This window comes from Triplophysa dalaica, chromosome 8 (genome assembly GCF_015846415.1).
Source record: "Triplophysa dalaica isolate WHDGS20190420 chromosome 8, ASM1584641v1, whole genome shotgun sequence".
Lineage (NCBI taxonomy): Eukaryota > Metazoa > Chordata > Actinopteri > Cypriniformes > Nemacheilidae > Triplophysa > Triplophysa dalaica.
The window spans coordinates 19,687,551-19,709,628 of NC_079549.1; the positions used below are offsets into that span (position 1 = coordinate 19,687,551).

At 35.2% G+C, this 22,078-nt stretch overlaps 2 long non-coding RNA genes across 3 annotated transcripts; one reads left to right on the forward strand and one right to left on the reverse strand.

Annotated features, from left to right (window-relative positions):
* Window positions 1–9,920: 9,920 nt before the first annotated feature.
* On the forward strand, window positions 9,921–11,937 carry LOC130427740 (uncharacterized). Its single transcript, XR_008907343.1, has 3 exons — window positions 9,921–10,213; window positions 10,786–10,879; window positions 11,214–11,937. It is a non-coding gene; the product is annotated as an uncharacterized LOC130427740 (long non-coding RNA).
* Window positions 11,938–12,289: 352 nt separating this feature from the next.
* Window positions 12,290–14,070, reverse strand: LOC130427770 (uncharacterized). Of its 2 annotated transcripts, none has more exons than XR_008907350.1 (3): window positions 14,014–14,070; window positions 13,348–13,441; window positions 12,290–13,013 (listed from the first exon to the last, which is right to left on the reverse strand). It is a non-coding gene; the product is annotated as an uncharacterized LOC130427770 (long non-coding RNA). The 2 variants fall into 2 exon arrangements; XR_008907351.1 differs by having other exon boundaries at window positions 13,578–14,057.
* Between the last annotated feature and the right edge of the window lie 8,008 nt (window positions 14,071–22,078).

The following is a 22,078-nucleotide window of genomic DNA, read 5'->3' on the forward strand; positions in this document are numbered from 1 at the left end:
TACTTAAAAAAATGAGTGCAAATTTTTACGAGGATTTTATTAAGGAAATTCTACAAGTTATTTTTTTCAGTGCAGTTGTTTGGCTTAAGCCAAGTCTTGTTTGTCCCTCGAGCTTCATGACGTAGACATGTATACAAATCATGCAGGCCTCAATTCTGCACCTACAAGAGAGCTTTTCTTATTTTCATTTTTTCCCATCATTTTCTAGCTGTTCCATACAGTACACACTTTCCTTATCTGACTGACATGCATGTATTGTGAGCAGTGTTGAATTGCTAGACGGTGCGTTGGTCAGAGGAACGCTGTTGTAGTATGATAAGGCGCAGGCGAAAGTGTCAGCGTCGTACTCTGAGGTGTGGTGGAACGAGTTAATATGTCACAAACCGCTCACCAACGTCGACAGCGTGCAGATTTAACACGCAAGGATAGCCTGCAGGATTCATGTGAGGCAGGGCTACTTCACAACTAACAGAATAATGCTTATGGCGCAGACAACACAAATGATTTATTGGAATTGCATTTGGTTTTTGTTTTCCATAGCATTGGGTTTTAAATTAGGTTTTTATTTATGTGTCTCACAGGGCAATTCATATGTTTGCATATTATTCTGTGCTCTCACAAAATATATGGGGTCTTTTTAAATATTTGCAAGCAGATTACCAAGAAGCCGATTTATAAAACGTAGAACAACTACATATTTTTAAGGAATAAGCAGGTGATATTTTTAAAATAGCAGAATGTAAAACTGTCAAATAATCTGTTTAAAAGAATAAAAGACAGTCTGTTAATATATTGCAGACAAAAATACGCAATACTGAAAACCACTTTTCTCTGCGTAAATGTTTTTATCTGCCAGCTTAAACACAGCCCTTACTTTTTGCATGATTGTTTATTAAATATTTTGGGTAATTTGCTTTCAGCTACCGATTAGAGTGCAGCATTCTAAGCTCCATTTAATTCATTTTATCACGTCTAAATCTGTACTGCAGAAATCCACAGATTTTCCTGCCAAGGAAAATGTGAAAAAATCCCTCCGATTCCATCTGGGCCTTGTAATGCTGAAATGATTGCATGTTCCTGTGCATTAGGTTGCATGTTTTGGATGGATCACCAGGGGGCAGAGTTGTCTCAGAGATGACTTATGAGATAATTATGAGCTCAATATGTAAATCTATTCCGAAATGCTGGGTCACTGTCAGAAGCCTAATAAAATAATAACATCGTCATCATTCAGTGATTGCAAATCCACAAATGATTTTTTTAGTGTGCAGACTTGCGGGTGAAAAAACTGTCTTATGCACTGACCCCTCTGTTCACAAGTTCTAATTATTTCTGAAGGGCAAAGCTCCTGCTATGTCAAATTATTAGAGAGTGATTTTAAGAGCGTGTCAGACTGAATTAAGGTAATTCACGCTCTTATATTCTAATCATGTGCTGTCACAGACGGAGTACCTGCATTTCTGAACCACTGATTAGATGCTTCATCTAACCATGAACACAGAGTGAGTAATTGGAAATTGAAATGTGTCATACATCACGGGGAATTTGTTCCTTAGGGTCAGTTTTCATATCAAATTACGCTTGAATAAAACAAATTTATCGTAGTGAGGCAGATTAAATGCAGACAGTGGGCCGAGAGAACTGTGACGACTTTATGGCTTGATGCAAAATGATCACGTAAAGTAATAAAATAAGTGAGTTATGTTTGTCTTTGCAAAACTCATCCCAATGTTGGAGAATAAAGATGGCACAATAACGTTCCTATTGTGATGTTTTTAAATATTTTTTTTAGTGGAATAGATCTCAGAATAGTTGTGATGTTGCTAGCTGTAAAAAGAGTCCAGTCCATGACTCAGTGGTGTTCTGATCTTTAGATATGACTCGGGCCCTTCTGTCACAGCGGTGCAGACCTTAGGCTCTAACAGTGATATTTAGGTGAGGTTTCATGTCTTGCTATCTCTTGCCTAGATGTGATACGCTTGTGACACGTCATCAGGTGAATATTGCAAATGTCAAATATTCTTTCTGAACAGAGTTATGCATGTATGAATTTACTTCAAGTGTGCAATGTTGTATTCAAGGTTTTTGAAGGAGCCATTCTTTTGCTGTTTTTGAAACTTTGATCATGTTGTTTGGGGGTTTAACGTTTGATGTTCATGTTTCTAATTTTGAAAAACACTTTATATTTCAAGTCTATTCTTCAGCGCTGTCCCTCTTCTAAGAAAACCACTGGATTTCTTCCAGTCTATTTATAAAGTCCCTCCTTCCGAAACGTTCTGATTGGTAAAGCTGACCAGGTCTGTCGTGATTGGTTTCCCCGCTTAGAGTGTGTGTGTGAATATGTCCCACCCCTACCATATCAGCGAGCTTCCGCTTCTCAGGCTGTTGTGATTGGTTGGTGCTCCTCTCAGTACACGTCTATTCATAACCTTTGGCTTTTAGCAATAAACAGTTACAATGACGTCAACTTCACTTGCCCTTTTTATGCGTATTCCCTTGGCGGATTTTTGGTGCAGATATACATTTAAAACACAACAAACTGTGCTTATGTGAACCTTTTGTGTTTTTGACATAGCAGCGTGTGTATTTGACAGTATAAGAACATGTATAAGACGTGATGAAGATAAGTAGGCTAACTGAGATGTCTAGATCAGAGATACAGTTATATATGCTATGTCTGCTGTTGAATGGGGACGTACAGACCCATCGCAGCATGAAGAATATACGTTACACTATAAAACCATCTCAAGATCTCTCAGCAAAAGTAGAAAGGGCCGAATCTGTAATAAATCACTCACAGCCTCTCAGTTTAAACGGTCGCAAAAGTGCTTGTAGCGATTCATCATGTTTTTCTATGTTGCTGGTTCTGCGTCAGTTCAGTTCACATAGCGGTGAACTTTGGAAAAGCAGTGTTTCAAGTACTAAAACAAGCAAAATTTGGGAATTAAACCATTTGAAATCTAGTAAGTACTGGTAAATTTCCAGAACCAGTTTACCGTGCAACCCTGGTACCCGGGAAGTAGAGGGCTGTAGTCCGATTCCAGCCGTTCTCCGTAGTCCTAGAAGGCCAATTCTGTTTAAGACAATATCTCGCTTTGCACTAAACTTTGAGTTTTATCATTTTGCAGGTATTGCATATGCGCTAACAGCAACATTACACACTAAATAAAGGTTGTAAAATGGAATCGCGGGGAATGAGACCATGAATATACGTATCTTTGCTATATTCTTATGGTCTGATGTGACGGTATGATGTGACCCTGGCTTTGAGGCCAGAATCCTCTCTGTTGCAGATGAAGATGATGTTTAGTGTGCACTGTTCAATGCCGTAGACAGCAGAGCATCAATGAGAGGGCTGCTTTTCAAACAAGAGACTCTTATGTACTTTTGTTGTTGTGCTGTTCTCTCTTTCTTTGTTAGATCCAGTTTGCTTTCTTTCTTCAAGACAGCGGTGTATGAAATAGCCTTTATTTATTTTGACTTGCCTATTCAAGTCACTGTCAAGTCAAGTCAAGTCAAGTCACTGTACAAATACTGATTTTTTTTCAGTTTTTAACTTATAACAAGAAAATGTCTTGTATTGAGAACACATTCATTTCTGATGATATAACATGGTATACGACAGTGTTTGTTTGTAGTTGGTATCCACTGTTGTCTGAAAATGAGACTTAACGGGATACTTCATCATTTCCTCTCTTTCGAGTTGTTCCAAGTCTGTCTAAATGTCTTTGTTCTGATGAACACCGATACCGATATTTGCTCATAACCAAACATATCTAGCCCCACATTGACTCCCATAGTAGGAAATATTACTTTTTTCGTTCTGTTGAGCACAAAAGAAGACATTTTGAAGAATGTAGGACAGCAAACAGTTCTGGGGAACTTTTGACTACACTTGTATTTATTCCTACTATGGTGGTCTATGGGGGGCAAAATCTGTCTGGATATAAGCATTTTCCCAAATATCTTTCAATTTTGTGCAGATTGTTTTGTGTGAAGTATCCCTTTAAGAATCAAAGGTAAAAAAATATTTTAAAGTATCTAAGTAGAAAGCAGGTTATTCAACAAAATTGACAATATCAGCATTTTTGTTGTGTTTCTGAATACAATACTAAATTTGTTAATATAAACATTAATTTATTTTCACCTGTGATTAGTTAACAGTGTGTGCTCAAGTTTAGAAAATTCTTGACTGAAGTGTAAGCAATGGTAATGGAGATGCATGCTTGTTAAAATAAATAAAAATAGCGAGAGTAATAATTGGCAGACACAATGTACCCTCGAACAAACAGGTACAAAAAATTCCTTTGCTAAGATGGACAAGGACATGCATCCCACTGTGAGACAGCATTCATTCGGACGCAGCAGAGTTTGGTTTGAGTTATATTGTAGACGCGTCAGTCAGAGAGGAAAGCCTTTGTGAGATGTAATCCCCATGACAGTAAGCCTACTGAACATCTCTTACCTCCTGAAAAGTTAAGCAATACAAATGCCAGTTAAACATCAGATGCTCAGCTCTCCTTGTACATGAGAAGATGGATAAAGTGAGACAGAAAAGTGCATTAAGTTCTTATAATCGTGAAAAAAAAACAGATAAACACACAGCACTTTGGACTGAAGGGATCCTTCTTGCAGTCTCATTAAAAGTAAAACAACATGTTTGCCTGCACATTTGAGCATCTGCAACAGAAATGATGCAAACGAGTCTCGATCAGAGATCCAGCATGCCGTTTGTCATATTCCCTATCTTTTGTTTATTTTATGAGGCATGATCTTTATGAATTGCAATAAATAAAACATGGAGGAATTTGTCTTGACTAAAATATTAAAGGCAAAAAGAGATGTTAAGCAGTTCGGATTCTGTTCTTTATGACGTATTTGTTCTACTGCTTTGAAATTTCATGAAATTTAATTGGACATTTTACAGACAGTTAAACAGATGATGAGTTGATCGGTTTAAATAAGCTGCGTCCAATTATTTATTTATAGTAACTAGGGTTGGCAAACGAAAATCAAAAGGTTAGGAATCGGATCGGAATCAAAAAGAATAGAAATCGGATACTTAAAAAAATATTTGAATTCTTCTCATCAATTCCTGTGTGAATATTCTCAGAAATGTGCATGTGTTAACTTGCGATCAATAAAAGATCTTCTGAAAATCCACCTTATTTTTACTAAAGTAAGCATAGTTTAACTTTAGTGATTGCAGTACAGCACAGTAACCACAAATTTACCATATTTTATTTTTATTACTACAGTTTAACCATGATGTAGGTAAACTATGGTATACTAGTTGTAATAAATAAGTCAAAACATGGTTGCTATGTCCATGCACAAAACGGTGCTTATAAATACTGTATATTTTTGAAAACCAGTTAATAAGCAGGCTTAATGACCTACAGGTTGACATCTAAATGTTATACTTTATATACACCACACCAAATGTCAGTGTTTACAAGATGCCTTAAAGATCTGCCAAATATAAGCATTAAAGATGTTCACCGCATCGTTGATGCCTGGTCTCCTGCGGCAACAAGCAAGCGAGACAAAGTATTTAAACTCTATATTTCGAGTTATATCCACAACTACGATGATAAGTAGTTTAATCAAATGTAGTGTGCTGACATCTAACATTAGTGGCTAAGCAAGTTAGCGACGTGTTTATTTTTATTTTAACGTTATTATTATTTATCAGTCGTTTTTACTTTCTCCCCCTCTTAGTTTCTAATAAAGATCAGGGCTCAGGTGAAGTCATTGTGCTACAGATCCAAGAGGAAAGCTGAGAAACCTCACAGTTTGAGTGTATGGTGAAGCTATGACTTATGAACCTTATAAACAGTTATAATCTATAATAACCCAGCATTTCTAATGTTCCCGGGGATTTAGCTCAGGTATATCATCTTTAATAGAACTCTTAAATTAGTCCGTAATAAGACACTAACGTTAGCTGTCGGCACACAACATTAAACTATTACAAGATTAAACTACTTATCATCGTAGTTGTGGATATAACTCAATATATAGAGCTGAAACTCTTTGTCCCACTGGCTTGATGGAGCAGGAGACCAGGCATCAATGATACGGTGTACATCATTAATGCTTATATTGGCAGATCTTTAAGATATCAGGTAAACACTGACATTTGGTGTGGTGCGAGAGCACTAACATCCTGACTTCTGGCGACAGCGGATGTTCATCGCTATGCTTGTGCACGTAGTCCATTATGGAATCAAAACTGGGAATCGATAAGAATAACTGGAATCAATAAAACTCAAACGACACCCATCCCTAAGAATAACTTTTAAATGTTCTGGGTTCAATTAAAATAAATAGTAATTTTCTGCTTTAGAAAATTTGCCCATACAGAGACTGATTCTAACGATCAAATTATTTATTTTGGATAGTTAAACATCAGACTGGTAATGTTTCGTAACATTTTCTACATACAGATTATTTTTCTTGCCTCTTTTAATTGGATATTAGGATATATCGACCCTGATCATTGGCTGATTTTAGACTATCAACCAACGGCTGATAGTGTAAAGAAAGTGTTTTTATCAACTGATACTGATTTGTAGCCGATATATTGGCGCATCTCTAGTAAACTGGGCCCTGCTGAACCTTTAACTTGTTTTGAACCCAGAACATTCCTTAAAGGAACATGTTTGACATCTCAGATTATTTTGGTTTATACCACCTCCATACTCTTTCCCAGTTATTTTGATGTCTCATCCAAAAATGTGACAAAGTGCTTACCCATGCATCAGTGGCACCTCCATTTATCAACTGTATCTGGACCCGGGCCCACACTCATCACATGGCCACCGACCAAGATGAAAGATGAAGGAGAACCAGGTGTATTCAGGGTTGCCGGAATAAATCAATAACATTGACAGGGATTCATCAGCTATGAGAAAGAGAATACGGGTAAGTGAACCATTCGTGACTAACCCCAGAAAAGCTTAATTCTTTGGTGTCTATTGATTTATATTTTTCCCTAAGCGGTCGTACTGTTGGCAGAAACATTTTGAAAGAGCTCAGCAATAATGTCTACCTATTCATTTTAACATGTTGTGTTACTCTTCGCTTTTACGTGAGCCATCTGCTTGTCGGTTGTGTAAACAGGTTCATTCATGGTCTCCAACAACAATTTCAAAAATCACTTATTCTTTAGTTTAACCACTCTTCCAGGACCTGCAGGCTATGTTTTTCTGTAGACTAGAACAAAAAAAGAGATGCTTCTTTCCAAGAAGGCGCACTGGAGAGGTGGGGATAGTCAATAAAGTGAGAAAAACAATTCTTTTTTAACTCAACCTGCTTTTTGCTGTTACAACAGTGTCACCTCACAGTCAATTCTCCAATCAAGCCTTTACAAACTCGCAAGACGCACATGTATAAACTAGAAGAGTTTTGTTCCCTTGCACGTTTTCAATTTGACATTATAAATGGATAAGTTTATTCTTCCAAACTTAAACCCCAGATCCTCTCTCCAAAACCTCACCCTCCAAATTGATGTCAGCCAACCCGATGTTAGCAGAACCGTACTTGTAAAATGATTGACAGGCCGAAAGCGTTTTTGATAAAAAAGGATGGGCCACTCGTCATATTTGTTTTCGGTTTATAGAGCCCGGGGCTGCCAGGAGACAGGTGTGATTTCTCTTGACACCCATTTCAGTGATGTCTGTCTGATAGTAGCGATTTATGTGTGTTATTTTAAACAAGATTCGCTCACGGCATCTTTAATTACAATGAAACCTTAACAAGTTTGAAATATCACCAGGAAGTGGAACACACTGTGATTTGTACCAACATAAATGAGGCTTGAACATCATGTAAAATTAAGTCTGTAAAGTTGGGGAATATTGGCATGTTATTTAAATTATCTCTAATATGTGTTATATGTGTGACAAACAGAACCAATTTCAGAGTGCATGAAATAGAAAACACAATTGCTGAAACCTAGTTGTGTGTGTTGTCTTTATATACACATATCATCTAAACAAAATGCTGAACCCATTAAAGGGACAGTTCATCCAAACATACAAATTCTGTCATTATTTACTCACCCCCAAGTTGTTCCAAATCTATTTCAATTTCTTTGTTCTGATCAACACAGCGAGCGATATTTGGAAGAATGCTTGTAAACAAACAGTTCTTGGCCACCATAAGAAAAATTACAATAGTAAGAAAAAGTGCCCCAGAACTGAGTGGTTTCCTACATTCTTTGTGTTCAACAGAACAAATAAATTTACAAAGTTATATTTCCAACTAGTCGATGGTGGCCAAGAACTGTTTGTTTACAAGCATTCCTTCAAATATCTTTCTCTGTGTTTATCAGAACAAACAAACTTGAAGAACTTGAGGGTGAGTAAATGATTACGAGCCAGAGTTTTAATTTTTGGGTAAACTGTTCCTTTAAGTAATGAAAAAGCAGGTAAAGTCTTTAGTTTGAAAAAAGAATCTTAATGTTATATACCTGTATGTGATTTCAGCTGTTTGGGAAAATGTCTATATTTTAAGCACCTATTGGTGTTTATATTGAATGAGAAGAGAAAACGATAATCTTTTGTGTCTTCTCTTTCAAGTCGAGCACTTTACAGAAAGTGTGGGGCATCTGCTGCCAGTTCAATCCTTTGTCCACTTTCGGAATTAATTCAATCTTGACTTTCTTTTCCAAATATGGACCTTCATATTAAAACTTCACAGACATTCCTGTCCCTTCCCGAGTTTTATTTGACATATTTCTTAGCCTCTCCATTGTCTTAAAAATATTTGAGCACGGCAGTCTGCAATCGCCCCGCTCTCCCCCTGGTCTTCCTGACACACACGCAGTTCTTCCTGCTGGCTGTTTGTTGCATGCAGAATGTGCGTCAAGGCAGAGCAGCTGGAAACCAATTTGATGCATTTCAAAAGAAAAACGTCCTCTCTGCAAAGCCAGTAGACCGAGAGAAATGGGGGCCGGTGAATCCATAATTAGTTATAGCACAACCATGTGTATAAATACTTGGGCTGAATGTAAATATACACTCACAGGAGCATTGTCACATATCATTTCGTGATGTATGCTGCAGTCTAGAACCCAGCGGGCACCTCGATGTCAATTTGATGTCAAATTTCAGACAAGATTTGATCAAGATGGTGCACCACATCATTTCAAATTCAAATCATACATTAAATTCTTCAAGGTTTTTAATGAGGTGAAAATATGAGGTTTATCCCATACTGAAATTGGTTAATGTAAGTATAGCCCAATATGTTTGACATTGAAATGACGTCAAATCAACGTTGCATTATAGGCATTCATTTGATGTTGTATTGACATCATATTGACATCAATGTAAATCCAGTTGAAATAGCATTTTTCTTCTAACTGGCCCCTCAAAATGCATCTATTTGTCACATCTTTTGAAGCAGTTGTTGGATTTGTACATGAAAGTGGACTGCTGTAACTTCTGTGGTAAAAAACACTTTTTTTAAAAGTATGTAAATACTCATGCTGAAATAAAAGGAAACAGTGATTGTTAAATTTTACAAGAAAATATACTGATTTGCCAATAATACATTCAGATGTAATTACAATTTAAAATATTAAAAACAAAAGCAGCATTTTTGCTGTAACCCCACATAAAGTATTATGTATCCTTATTTTTGTTATTTATAGTGATATTATATTACTGTAAAATTAGAAAAACATTGCTGTAATTGAAAATACTCATAAAATTGTAATACCTTATAATGTATGTACCATTTTTACAGTATTACAACTTCATGTTCATTTTAGTCAAAAAACTCTTATAACTTTTTTATTATTTTTTATAAATTTTTATTTTTCCTTAATTTTTATTAATAATCATTAATTAATCATTAATTTTATTATGAAAAATGTTGGGCCTACAATGCCCATTTATTATCTGTCTTATGTATTTCTTAATACCACCTGTAGACGGCGCCATGGCCTATTTCACATTTCCGGGTTTCTCAGCAGCTGAAGTTAGTGAATGGACTACAACAATTAATTTATTTTTTGTGTGAAATTTGATGCAAATGTAGTATAACATATTATTTTATACATACACGTAAAAATATAAAATTTATAAAAATATTTGGAGGATTTACTACGTTGACCGTTGAAACGTACGTCATCACGTCTTGCGTAGAGGCCAGTGTTTGCTATGCGGTCGAAGCATTGGAGAAGGTTGTCGCTTTTTATCAGGTGAGTAATAAACATCTCATGGAATAAAAAATACGTTATATTGGGTAACTTTGAAAACCTAGAAGATTGTGTTTTGATGAAATATATGACTTGGCGATATATTAGAATCTGGTGAATTGAAATATCCCGCCAGAAGTACCGTGAAGATTTCTGAGGTAATGTTAATGTGCGATCCATTAAGCGTGTAACGTTGAGTTAACGATTTAGAAATGTCAGTGAGTAATGTTAGTTTTGCAATTAATATTCGGATAAAATAAAAATGCCCTCATTTGAATCTCTTTACCGATGCTATGCGACAAAGCGAAACATACCCATAATTATAATTCATAATTTGATACACACTGATGAAGTGTTCTAAAATGTCCTGGTAGAAGGTCCACTGTGTCAAGCAGGACCGGTCCACTGTGTCAAGCAGGACCAGCCCACACTACTAAAGGTACCAAAAGCTGGTTCAATGACCATTTGTGTTACTGTGCTCAAAGGAAAACTTCTCAGCTGTTCTGGTCACTTAGTTGTATTGTTCAACAATCTTAACAATCATTGAATACTGATATGGTTGTCTTTTTTTTCAGAATTCTTACAAACAAATTGATGTCAACAATGAATATGGATGGCTCAGGGCTGAAGAAGGCCTTTGGAAAACACGGCTATGTCGTGTTATAATAGGTACTACATTACTTTTCTTGTATGATTAGAGGATGTAGTGTCTATCAACATATGCTACATTTTAAGTAAATTAAACATGTAATGCTTCAATTACAATCTTGTCTTAGTAAACTGACACATTTAAAACATTTAACAACTCTTAAATATTTGCAAGTAGTGCACATTTCTAAATTTAACAGATACTTATTTAAACCTGGGAACATCTTAGTGTTAATAAACATTTAAGAGCAGCAACTTGCATTAACTTCTATGTACAAGTGATGGTTGCTGAAAAATGTTAGGTATATTTTAATGTCTTAAAAGGTGTGCTAATTGTGGTTTCATCTTCATTTAGGTGCACTACAGCAGTCCAAACCTTCATTATCAGAGGCTGAAATAAAAAAATACAGCTAAAAAATCTCCGGTCTGCTCCCGATAGATGTGGGGGTATGGGACGACAAAAGGGGAAATCTGCGATTGATGTGTGTTCAGATTCTGAATAAGTAGGCCTTAAGCCAATTGTTTATCAAAATTATTTTTGTTCATTTGGGATATGATCTGGGAAAACCCATCACATGGTGAAATAAAAAATACTGGTTTTAGTATCATATGAAAGCTATTAAGCCCTTTCCAAAACTGTTTTTATTTAATTTACAAATTGTTTTTATGGAGTGGGTGGTCTAGTGGGTTAAACCACTGAACTGGTAAATCAAAAGGTTGCTGGTTCTATCCTAGTAGCCACCACCAGTGTGTTGCTCAAGGGGGATTGTCCCTGTAATAAGTGCACTGTAAGTCGCTTTGGATAAAAGCATCTGCTAAATAACTACACGTAAATGTAAATGTTTTTAACAAATGGAAAGGGCTTGAGAGCTTTCATATGATATCAAAACCTGTAATATGTACAATTTTGTCATGTGATGGCTTTTTCCAGATCACTTAATATTTATATATTAATTTAAATGTTAATATTTAATTTAAATGTAATTCAAGGAGGATTTTATATTTATTAGTGGTTTAAGAACATTTTAAATTTCTGGAATTGTAGCTGATTGTATTTAATAAAACATGTCTTACATTAAGTACTGTTGTTTCATTATTTATTGGTCTAGAATAGGACATCAATTTGTTAAAAAATGTAAAAGAAATTGCTAATCAAATTAACGTCAAAATTTGATGTCAATTTGATGTCAAATTTTGACATCGATTTGATTTGCATTTTTGACCAATTCTTTGATGCCGATGTTTGACGTCAATTTGATGTCTATTTAACATCAAATGCCCACTGGGATTTAACTTCCCAGTGGGCATTTGATGTTAAATAGACATCTAATTGACATCAAATTTTGACGTTAATTTGATTAGCAATTTCTTTTACATTTTTTAACAAATTGATGTCCTATTCTAGACCAATAAATAATGAAACAACAGTACTTAATGTAAGACATGTTTTATTAAATACAATCAGCTACAATTCCAGAAATTTAAAATGTTCTTAAACCACTAATAAATATAAAATCCTCCTTGAATTACATTTAAATTAAATATTAACATTTAAATTAATATATAAATATTAAGTGATCTGGAAAAAGCCATCACATGACAAAATTGTACATATTACAGGTTTTGATATCATATGAAAGCTCTCAAGCCCTTTCCATTTGTTAAAAACATTTACATTTACGTGTAGTTATTTAGCAGATGCTTTTATCCAAAGCGACTTACAGTGCACTTATTACAGGGACAATCCCCCTTGAGCAACACACTGGTGGTGGCTACTAGGATAGAACCAGCAACCTTTTGATTTACCAGTTCAGTGGTTTAACCCACTAGACCACCCACTCCATAAAAACAATTTGTAAATTAAATAAAAACAGTTTTGGAAAGGGCTTAATAGCTTTCATATGATACTAAAACCAGTATTTTTTATTTCACCATGTGATGGGTTTTCCCAGATCATATCCCAAATGAACAAAAATAATTTTGATAAACAATTGGCTTAAGGCCTACTTATTCAGAATCTGAACACACATCAATCGCAGATTTCCCCTATTGTCGTCCCATACCCCCACATCTATCGGGAGCAGACCGGAGATTTTTTAGCTGTATTTTTTTATTTCAGCCTCTGATAATGAAGGTTTGGACTGCTGTAGTGCACCTAAATGAAGATGAAACCACAATTAGCACACCTTTTAAGACATTAAAATATACCTAACATTTTTCAGCAACCATCACTTGTACATAGAAGTTAATGCAAGTTGCTGCTCTTAAATGTTTATTAACACTAAGATGTTCCCAGGTTTAAATAAGTATCTGTTAAATTTAGAAATGTGCACTACTTGCAAATATTTAAGAGTTGTTAAATGTTTTAAATGTGTCAGTTTACTAAGACAAGATTGTAATTGAAGCATTACATGTTTAATTTACTTAAAATGTAGCATATGTTGATAGACACTACATCCTCTAATCATACAAGAAAAGTAATGTAGTACCTATTATAACACGACATAGCCGTGTTTTCCAAAGGCCTTCTTCAGCCCTGAGCCATCCATATTCATTGTTGACATCAATTTGTTTGTAAGAATTCTGAAAAAAAAGACAACCATATCAGTATTCAATGATTGTTAAGATTGTTGAACAATACAACTAAGTGACCAGAACAGCTGAGAAGTTTTCCTTTGAGCACAGTAACACAAATGGTCATTGAACCAGCTTTTGGTACCTTTAGTAGTGTGGGCTGGTTCTGCTTGACACAGTGGACCGGTCCTGCTTGACACAGTGGACCTTCTACCAGGACATTTTAGAACACTTCATCAGTGTGTATCAAATTATGAATTATAATTATGGGTATGTTTCGCTTTGTCGCATAGCATCGGTAAAGAGATTCAAATGAGGGCATTTTTATTTTATCCGAATATTAATTGCAAAACTAACATTACTCACTGACATTTCTAAATCGTTAACTCAACGTTACACGCTTAATGGATCGCACATTAACATTACCTCAGAAATCTTCACGGTACTTCTGGCGGGATATTTCAATTCACCAGATTCTAATATATCGCCAAGTCATATATTTCATCAAAACACAATCTTCTAGGTTTTCAAAGTTACCCAATATAACGTATTTTTTATTCCATGAGATGTTTATTACTCACCTGATAAAAAGCGACAACCTTCTCCAATGCTTCGACCGCATAGCAAACACTGGCCTCTACGCAAGACGTGATGACGTACGTTTCAACGGTCAACGTAGTAAATCCTCCAAATATTTTTATAAATTTTATATTTTTACGTGTATATATAAAATAATATGTTATACTACATTTGCATCAAATTTCACACAAAAAATAAATTAATTGTTGTAGTCCATTCACTAACTTCAGCTGCTGAGAAACCCGGAAATGTGAAATAGGCCATGGCGCCGTCTACAGGTGGTATTAAGAAATACATAAGACAGATAATAAATGGGCATTGTAGGCCCAACATTTTTCATAATAAAATTAATGATTAATTAATGATTATTAATAAAAATTAAGGAAAAATAAAAATTTATAAAAAATAATAAAAAAGTTATAAGAGTTTTTTGACTAAAATGAACATGAAGTTGTAATACTGTAAAAATGGTACATACATTATAAGGTATTACAATTTTATGAGTATTTTCAATTACAGCAATGTTTTTCTAATTTTACAGTAATATAATATCACTATAAATAACAAAAATAAGGATACATAATACTTTATGTGGGGTTACAGCAAAAATGCTGCTTTTGTTTTTAATATTTTAAATTGTAATTACATCTGAATGTATTATTGGCAAATCAGTATATTTTCTTGTAAAATTTAACAATCACTGTTTCCTTTTATTTCAGCATGAGTATTTACATACTTTTAAAAAAAGTGGTTTTTACCACAGAAGTTACAGCAGTCCACTTTCATGTACAAATCCAACAACTGCTTCAAAAGATGTGACAAATATGCATTTTGAGGGGCCAGTTAGAAGAAAAATGCTATTTCAACTGGATTTACATTGATGTCAATATGATGTCAATACAACATCAAATGAATGCCTATAATGCAACGTTGATTTGACGTCATTTCAATGTCAAACATATTGGGCTATACTTACATTAACCAATTTCAGTATGGGATAAACCTCATATTTTCACCTCATTAAAAACCTTGAAGAATTTAATGTATGATTTGAATTTGAAATGATGTGGTGCACCATCTTGATCAAATCTTGTCTGAAATTTGACATCAAATTGACATCGAGGTGCCCGCTGGGATGTAGTGCAACGTTTTGGTTTGGATTCATTTATATTATTCATAATAGATTAACAAAACGCATTCAATATATACTATAAGTGAAGGTACTTTTAGTTGTATTATCATAGGCATCATAGGAAATAAAGTTCTTCATCTTCTGTTTTTAAAAACAGTGAGTGAGATTTGTTTGACCTTATACAGAGTAGCTGTTTCCATGGAAATGAAAATTGTGATCACACATTCCCATGAAGCATTGCGAATGTAATTGAGTCTGAAGTACTTAAATATTTGTATGCATCTAAATGTTTCGCAACATCAGTTAGACTAATTAAGTGTTAAATAAGATTCTACACATATCAGTTCTTACATTGAAATAGCTCTGCTGAGACTCAAAAACATGAAATCACGAATCTTGCAAGTCACTTTAACCACTGGAATTGAAAATCCGACAACAGGGCTAAGCCCACTCCCATACAGCACTGTGAATTAAAAATGAGCGAATCTATCTAAATTAACTAATGCAATCTGCAAAAAACATCTGTGCTGCAACCATAAAAGTGGAAGTTACTTAATATGGATAATCAATTGATATCAAAGTTACAAATCCCTGATTTTTTTGAAGTATGCTACTTGTTCAATTGATTTGAGTTCATTGTATATCAAAAAAGTTTTGAAATATTGGAGCTTAAATGTATTATATTTGAAGCATATTTGAAGCAAAGTACACATATGAGTAATGCTTCTATTTGATGACATAAAATAATACATAAATTAATACTATAAAATCTATAGCTTTATGCTATACCATTGTTTTTTTCTGTGCTTCTTGGAATGAGTAACTTATTCCCTAATAAAATACTTAGGCTATTTAATGGGAAAGTTTAGCCCAAAATAAAGATTTTTCATTCCAAACCTGTAAATGAGTCTTTCCTCTATGGAACAAAAAATATATTTTGTGAAATTTCTCAGTGGTCCAACATTGAAAGTTTTGAGGGGGCCAAGGTTGTGAGGTGACAACCAGTTTTATAAAAAAATATGATGTGTTCTGCAGAGGAAAGATTTGGAATACCTTTTGAGGGTGAATAATTGATGAAAGATGCGGTAAACTATCTTTTTAATCAATTTTATCCAATTATACTTTGCCATTCATTTTATTTATGATTGAAATACTTTTTGCTTTAAGTAAAACCTTGTAACGTTTGAGCTGGTAAATCTCTGAAGAGAAATCGAATGGAAACAAATCATCTGGAACCACAAACCTTGGCAAGGCATGATGTTACATTCCACAAATGTTGAGTAGTCTTCATCTGAGCTGAGAGAGGAAGAACCGAGTACGTTCTCATTAAAATGTTTCAAATGTAATTCATTCTGTCACGAAGCGTTGCATTTTTCAAGAGCATAAAAGCTGCATTACTCTGTCTCAAGTTTTTTTAGATGCTCTTGAACAGCATCACTTGAACTGCGGGTCATGGACGATATTTTCCACTGTTCTTTTTCCCAGAGGAGTCTGAATGAGAGTTCTGAGAAAGCATCGATTTCTTCTTGGGAGGTTGAGCATTTTCCCATTTTAAAAGCAAACCCTCCTGATCTTAAATGGGGGATGTCAGAGAAATTGCTCCTTGAAAACGATGGCCAACATTAACAAGGAATCGATGGTTGGGTGTACAAGTGTGACTCACAACAATGAAAATTATATCGTCGTTTACTCACCCGCATATCATTTCAATGTGACTTCTTTCTTTCATAGAACACATAAAGAATCAAATTCATCGTGTGCAGATTCAGAATTTGTTAGAAAAGATTCTGCTGAACTTCTCAATGAGAGAAAGCCATACAGTTTTGGAATGACACGAGGGTGAATAAGATGACACATTTTTTATTTTGGGAACTATTCCCTTAATCTCGCAATTATTTGTCACACCATATTATGTGTCAGGCACATCATTAGCTGCGATACTGAGATATTAGCACATACAAAAACGTCCCTAATTTGAAGTTCTCACGCTTATCGGTCTTGCTCTGATCCTCATATATAAATGTTCAGGCCGTCTGTCCCTCAGGAAACAGACAGTATGTGTGCTGGTGCTGTGAATAGTTGTGGACATCATTAGATTATTACTCAAATCCATTTAATTAGCTCACGCTGTTCCAATGTCATTCCTCAGAGAGCTGATTCATAACTATGATTACTCTCTCTGTCTGCATTTCACACTCTACTCGGCGTTCCTAAATTTACTTCAATGAAGAGGAGTGGTGTTTAAAAAGACTATATGTACATATCAGCATTTTTATCAGAATGGTTTATTTCACCTCTAAATGGATGTATTGCTGTAATTTTGTTTGAGTATATAATGTTTAGTTCAATTTTATAGCAAAATTTCTTCAAACTCTGACGTACAGCAAAGTTTGATATGATTCTCAGACGTGTTATATAGAAAAAGAGAAGCAGAATTTTGGCTTCCAACAATCATGAAAAGAAAATAATCAATGTAATACAATTATTTAGCTGCATTCTGTTTTGCAAGGCTAGTCTCACTTCATTTTACAATTAAAATTATTATATTATAATTATTTTCATTATTTATTTGAATTTATGCATTCATCCTTTTTTTTACCATGTTTTAATTTGTTATTAGAATGTAGTGTTAAATGATTGTTTTATTAACAACTTATTAATTTATGGACTTTGTTTCCAAAGTCAACGAGGAACCGTGGAAAATAATCATGATTTCAGCATTGAGGAAAAGAAATCGTGATTATAATTTTGTAATAATCAAGCATAGAATAATGTTTTTCATAATTCAATACTTTTTAAATTCATATACTACTACAGTTCAAATCTGCGTTCAGTTATTTTTTTATATGAAAAGTAACTATCCCATTATTGACTATAAATTGAGATAATTTCATTGAATTCATAATGAATGGGTTCAAACTTTATACAGTCAAAAGTAAATTTCGGAAACAGTTAGTTTCTCTTTATTTTTCTGAGTGTTTCCTCAGTGAATTGATACCCATTTTTTTCTCATTCAGAAGGAAATCTCTCCCGAGCATGTTGACTCCTGGCCCCCTTCCGTTTTGGACTACATGCAGCTGTGAAGCTGTTCATCGGTCATGCGTCAATGCCAAAATCATAATGTCACATGAATTTTAACACAATCTAAAGATGGTGGCACCAGCACAAACATCGAATCCCATTACTTTAGAAAACTGTGCAGGTGTCCTTTGTTCCGCAACCAAATCAGCATTCAATCCCTTCCAAAAAGCCCAGGTGACCTCGGCAACCTTCCCATCGCCAGCCTGGTCCCGTCAGCATTCGTGTTTTATAAGCAGGGCCGTGGCGGTTCATCAGTCCTCCTGGCATCTGGGTCATGTGTGAGGCAATCTAATCAGAGAATTGCTGCAGTGGTGACCGATCCAAACCGGTGAAATGGTCACGGTCCGGGAGCCTTTGTGTATGTGATAAGAACAGGCCCCCACTGCTGGCCAGATGGTGTTATTAAGAGGTGGGCAGACATGAGACAGTTGGTAGCCAAGGCACAAGCAACCGCAAGTGCTCTGAGCCTCCCACACACCAGACTCTTCTAATTACCTGCGTTTAACTTGCCGCCAATGGCAGAAAACTTTGTTCAAGTGCATGACAGTATCTCGTGTGGCCGTTTTCTCCATCTGCTCTGATGAAGTGAGAACTGCTGCTCAGGTTGACTGGAGAATCAGACACTCAAGGTGCACCTGTAGTGCTATTTTTAAGGTAATGACTTTAACTGTTAAACTAATTGTTAGAGCAGGTAAATAAAGTTGAATATTTGCCTGTTGAATTTCATACCAGATGTAGTTGTTTATAGGTTGGGTTTACATACGGTTCTGAATTTAGAATATAACGATTTTAAGCTGTCAATTATTTACGGGCAATTTCTGCTTTATGAATGTGACATTTGCAGTCGATCTTGATTTCCTGTATACATTTTCAGAAAATGTATCAACATGTTTCCTACGCCCCATGATGCTTTGCGCGAGACATGGGAGAAACTTCCGGTTCAATTTAAACAAACGTATTTCTGATGTATTTCAAGTCATTCGTTTATAGAGAATGTAAACGTACACACTGACAGCACTTATAAACTACATCAGCATAATTTCAAGTACTTTTTAGAGGAATGTGATGATGATTTTCATACTTGACGACGGATGTTTCGCAACTATATGCATTCAGTTGTTGTAGCAGTAAACCAATGAGCAATTTGAAAATCATGGAGGGTTTTCAATGTCTTAGCATGATGTCGATTGTGTGCTATTTAAAGTTGTGGTAAATATATATACTTTTTGTATTTAAAAGCGAACTGCAAGCATTTCACGGACCACATGCATATATCATAAAGCTGTTGTATTGTCAGCTGGCCATTAATCTACTAAAGATCAAATCCTAAAGCTGCCTTTTTACATTTTTAAACATTTTCTCTATGTTTTGTAAATGAGACGATAAGTTGAAGAAATAACTACTGTACACCAAGCATATCAGATGAGAAATGTAGTCCAAGTCCTATATCACATGAAGTGATTTATTCCAACAGATTTTGACAACACGTCGGTAAAATCCAGTTACGAATCCTTGTAAATCCAGTTTACTGTCTCGCGTTTTTATTGAAGAGCATACAGTGTATTGATCTTTACATTAAATCTATTTGAACGCCCTTTTAAAACTGCTTACTCTCTTTTTAAACTACTAGCACATTCAGTTTATGTAATGTTTAATGTTTGTTAACTATTTGATTAAGATAAGTGGTCAATATTTTGAAGTTCATCTTTTAAAAACTGTACAGTCCCTCACAAGAGCAGTCGGTCTTAACTTTGGATCTGTGTTCGAAGCGCATTTTTTTACAGATGAAATAAGCTTCGCCTGGTTGTAAGTGCAGCCGCAAACAGCAGGTTTTGCTCTTTAGATCCGAAATAATTTTTTTAATAGATTCCAATATGAAACCAACAGTACAAAATATGAATCACAGTATCATTTTCTGTCATCAGAATTAGTTATTTAATGCTGCAATTAGGGTAATATGCTACTTCTGCCAGTTTACCGGAACTTTTACTCACTTTCAGATTTTTAACTTGAATATTTTGTTCGTAGAGATATAATTTGTGATTTAAAGGTTCAATTTGTAATATTAAGGAGGGTCTATTGACAGAAACGCTCTATAATATTCAGAACCGTGTCTTCAGATGTGTATAAAGACCTTAAATAATGAAGCGTTATGTTTTTATTACTTTCTTATTTCCACCTAGTAAATTGCCATGTTGTTTCTACAATAGCCCTAAACGGACAAACTGCACTACAGCGCTCATTTTGTAAACACATTATCTCCTTCGGCAAAGAAACGAAAACGTGACAACATCTTTGTCCTGTGTCAGCCACCGTAGTGCATCAAAGGAAGGGGTGAGCAGTGGTTTGAACCATTGGTTGCAGTTCATAATCTCTGCTAGATGCTGCTAAATTTGACAAACTGGATCTTTAAGTGTTCCCTTCATTTGTTTAAGCTAGATATTTATTATCCATCCATATCCACCGTGTCTATAACATTCCTCAACCAAATGCAGCAAACTAACAAACACAGCTGAACTTTTGCAAAGCACATGACGGAAGTGCTCTTTCTCTCGCCCTCACTGGTTGACGCATTGGCATGCTTTTCAGGAATAATTGCCCAAGAGTTGTTATGTAACAGAATTTCATGTTAAAAAAAACTCTGACATGTGTACGAACCGTGGAGGAGTTTAAGAGGAAAGAAACACTACATCATATTGTTTTTTGACAAGTTGAGCATGTTAAGCATGAGAAGCCAGCACGATTAACATTTTAAAGAAGTCAGAATGCATTAAACACTGTTGAACCCCCTCTTTAATAGTTTTGTGATTTGGTAACGTGCATCCTCTTGCCCGGATGGACTGTGGCAATTCTGTCATTATTTATTCACCCTGATGCTTAACCAAACCTGTTTGTGTTTCCTTGGAACTCAAAATAAGATGCTAACCAAATGACTCACTTTAGTCTCCATTTACTTTAATTAAAAAATATTCATAATAAACTACTTTTTTGTGTTTTACGAAGGGCAGAAAGTATATATTTTTTTGATATTAAATGAACCATTTTAGGTCCAGTACAAAATGTACTTTTGCTTTAAATCTCTTTTTTTACCTCTGCAAATATCTACTTTTTCACACTGTGTATTTGATACGCTACTTAGATTTAATTAGCGCACATAATAACTTTTAAGTAAGCCCAGTTATTAAAACAGCTGAGGCAACATTTATGAAACCAGTGTAGAAAAACAGCAGATGGAGACTTGGGGAAACGTAATTTTTAGTTAACTTTCTTTAGCTAAAGACCCTCAGGTGCCCTGAGCAGGACATTTAGTCAGTTCACACAGTGACAGCTCTAGTGCCAGCTCTTTCTTTCCCATGTGCCTGGTGAAGATGCCAACCTGGCATTTGTTGTCTTCATTATCTGTAGCCCCGCTTGTCCCTCCAGATGGAACCAAATATCATCTCACCCTCCCAACAGCTTTTAACACTCAAGGGTTCTGTGTCCTCCTCCATTGCGCTTGTAATTACTCACCCAACGGACAAATAGATGGTTCCATTATCCGTGTCATTACCATTGGTAAAGGCCAGAAGCATCGGGCAATTTCGTGCCCCAGCACGCCTCAGCTTTGCGAACATGCAAAGAGCATCGCAGGGGTTGAGAAAATATCACATTTTTCATCTTGGCTAATTATTTTTTACATATTGCCAGTTACTCCCTTTCTGTTTAGCACGTTTCTCAGGTTGTTAGCAATAAAGGCCAGAAAATGCCATGGCCCTCATAATAAAATACATTTTTATCCTTTTGTTACTGAAAATGTAAATTTTTTTTAGACTTCTAAGAAGTTAAATCTGTTCTTTTAAAAAGGAGGGAAGAGG